Consider the following 3,724-nt stretch of genomic DNA (forward strand, 5'->3'; position numbering starts at 1 on the left):
GGCAGTGTTTCGTTCTGCTGTGCATGGGGTCGCTATGAATTGGAAATGACTCGACGGCACTTAACAACAACAATAATAACCTACAATATTTAACTCTTTCCTTCTTGCTCATCATTCAATGATCTCTGCCTGAGCTCCTATCATATAAATGGAACTATGGTAGCTTTTTGTGGAAGACAAAAATTTCTAAGGGCCTTAAAAGTATTATAGAATTCAAAATATTTCTATATAAATTGTCTCATTTTGCTAGAAAAAAGAAATTCAGTGAAATTCAAAAGAATTAAATTTCTCTGTAATTGGAATCTAAAGCCCTATCTTTAAGTAGTAATTGATCTCTTTCTACTACATATATGTTCTGAAGCACTACCAACAGCAACATAGCTTACAATATAGTTGAGGAGTTAATATCATAACAGAGGATATTTATATGTTAAATACAAAATTTTTAAAGTATTTTGAATTTTTAAAAGCATTTCCTAAGGTAACTTTTATCTGGGCATATATAACATATTTAAACAAACAATTTTCCTCTTGGGCTTGAGCCAACAATCCCATCTCCACCAGGTTCTTATATTCCATTTGTTGTTGTTGTTGTTATGTGCCGTTTAGTCGGACCCAACTTAGAGCGACACTTCCTTGGGTTTCCGAGGCAGTATTACTATGGAAGTAGGATTGCACAACCTTCCTTCCATTTAGTGCTATGTTATTGTGGAGTTTCCTGAGCTGCTCTGAATTTTATTTGTGTGCTTGCCATTGTGCTGCTTAAGGAACTCACGCACAGTACAATCATGCTGGACTGCTGTCTGGGGATTAAAAGCGACAAGGTGGAACCCTCACTCTTACCATCAGTGCTTTTTTTTTTTTTTTTGTCTATGAAGGTTGACTTTCTCCAAAAGAGAAGTGTTTTCTTTGGCAAGAGATCTCATATTGCTGGCTTGCTTTTCTCTCTCTCATGCCACTTGGCTAACCATCCTTCCTTTCTTCTTTTCCTCACTTTATTGTAAGCTGCTCATATGGACTGAAACTATTCAATAAGCTTTGACGATTCTTCTACTGCCAAGCTTTTCCATACAAACCTCCTCTTCATCTTTTTCTCTCTAATGTTGCTTCCCCTTTTGAGTTTCTTCACAAGGTACAAATGTCCTTATTTTGTTATATATTCCCACTAGTTATCTGCCACTGAATTAAGTTATTATACTTGAATGAAGTCTGTTATTTATTTTTCTGGTTCATAGTATATCACTAAATTAAATTACTTGTGTAGCTAGTAATGATATCAATACCACCTTACATTTGTAGATAGTTCACTGTAGTATTCCAGGTCTTCCATAAAGCAGATGCCAAGACTGAATTGGAAGTTCAAGCTGTCTGTGCTGAATAGCATCAGTGAAAATTAAATAGAAGGGGGAGCAAGTGTTATGCATGTATAGCCTAAAGATTCCAATCTGGCACATGTGAAAAAAGAAGTAGAAGGAAGGAAGAGAAGATTAAGAAGAGCTTTCTATAATGTAGCTCTGACAATGTCCTGGATCGCACAAGGGGAAGTACCAGATATCCTATTAGAAGAGTCCCAAGTTAGGACATGGCCAGGCCCTAGTAGACTACCATACTCTGTTTTTGTCTGGGATTTCCCTGGATGAGCAAGATCTCAGCTAAAAAAAAAAAAAAAAAAAAAACTTCAGTGGCTCCTGAAAGCACTACAGGTGACATCTCCCAACTAACTACACTTTTTGCACTAAGTTATCTCTTGAAGTGAGATGCACCTCCATGCTGCCACTTACCTTTAGAAAGAAGTTAATGAGTAAACAGCATTCATATCATTATTATTTCATTGTCCTTTCAATACTATCATTGCCAGAAAATAGTCTACACCTTTCAATTTTTTAGAACAATTTTAAATCCTGATAGGTTATTTAAAAAAAAAAAAAAAGTTCTTAAATGTCCTTCCTTTGTTCAACATCTAAAGAAAAATTGTCAAGACTGTGGAAACACACATTTTCTCAGGTTTCTCCTTCACTGCTTCAATCATACTCTTGAAGTATGAATTCTGTGATCAGATCACAATTCAGTTGAGATTGATTCTAAGCTCCTTTTTAATAAAACATTACACATTTCAAGATGATAGAAATGATCTGTTCAAAAAGGATCTTTCACACACACACAAGATCCTACAAATGCTGAAATTTTATGTAAGAGACATATGCATGCTTAGCATGCACACACACACCACTTAAAAAGATGCTTCTTGTAAATTGTGTCCCATTGTTATTCATGAGCAGTCTATCAAAATCAGTAGGCAACAAGTTACTTGTCAAATACAAAAGAGTATAAACCAATTGGAAAGTAAAGAAGGACTACAGGGATAATAAAACCCTTCCTTCTGACCTTGCAGAGAGGAAGGGAGGTGGAAAGGATTGCTGACTCATGAAGGAAAATTCTTCCTTAAGAGTTGAGGATTCAGGTTAAACTTCCTTCCTAGGCAGCACTAATTTGGCTGACAGATACCAAGCAGCAGTTAATCTAAGCTGACAATGACCTTGATGGCATTACCTACAAAAATCCTCTTGTACAAATTTTCCTTAAATAATTATACCAATGCATTATACACAGAAAAAGTGTCGATCAGCAAAGTCAGAAATATTTAATTTTCCTCCAGCCAAAATGCACCGATATTTTGCTACTGAGGAGAGAAAAATGCAGCTAGTCTTTTGGTTTGATACTGTATCAGGGAATCCTTTGCAGATGAACAGAAAAACATGCATTGATTATATGGTAGCTATTGTACATTTTAATAAGTTGTAGATAACTGATAGAGATTAAAAGTAATGTTGTTTATAATCATGAAAATTAATTTTATCAAAGTGGAAGGATGACTCATCTATCTGTGTAAAAAAAAATCTTTCCTTCATTTATTTATTCATATCAATATGTCAGATTTATAAATATGTCTGTTCTTTGGATTCTATTATGAGCTCACTATAACTTCTATGTAGTTCTGTTATTGATTAATGAGTTAAATAAAATTGTAAACATGTCTTCATTTTTATATCTGTATCAAAGTCATGATATGATTTTTTTGAAATAATCTTTGAATAACATGCATGTTTTAATGTCACAGACTGATGAATATTCATGATATTCTTTAATTATTTACTTATAAATCTTAATTTTAAATCATGGAACTGTATATATTTAATTCATATTTATTTAATCATCTACTCATTATCAGAGAATCACTTGTTGTTTCTGTTAGAGATATGCCTCGCCATCTTGCGTGGCTCTTCCAGGTTCTTCTTCATTCCCTGCTGCCCCACCCAAGTTCATAAGTCAGCTAAAGGAAGTCAAAACTGAGCTTCCTGCAAGGTGCAAATTTTAAAAGGCAACATAGCTTCTGATAGGTTAAGACCCCTTTCCCCTGCTCTGACGTACAACCTCCTAACCCCCGGGTCTATATAAGACCACTCTATCCCCTGCTTGCTCTCCTCTTCTCTTCTTCCTCTTTCTCTCTTCTCCTCTTCTTCCTCTTCTTTTTTCTCTTCCTCTTCTTCTTCTGTCCTTCCTCAGCACAGGCACCCTTTTGCCTCTTTAAATAAAATCTCCTGTGGGTTACCCTGGTGTGTGGCGTGGTCGTTGAGTGCCGACGGAGCTTTAACAGTTTCAGCAAATATACTACAAATATCATGCTTCCTTACGGGAGCTCTGGTGGCATAGTGCCTAAGACATT

This window comes from Orycteropus afer, unplaced genomic scaffold, assembly GCF_000298275.1.
Source record: "Orycteropus afer afer isolate SDZICR_OR568_19922 unplaced genomic scaffold, OryAfe1.0 scaffold00353, whole genome shotgun sequence".
In the NCBI taxonomy this organism is placed as follows: Eukaryota; Metazoa; Chordata; class Mammalia; order Tubulidentata; family Orycteropodidae; genus Orycteropus; species Orycteropus afer.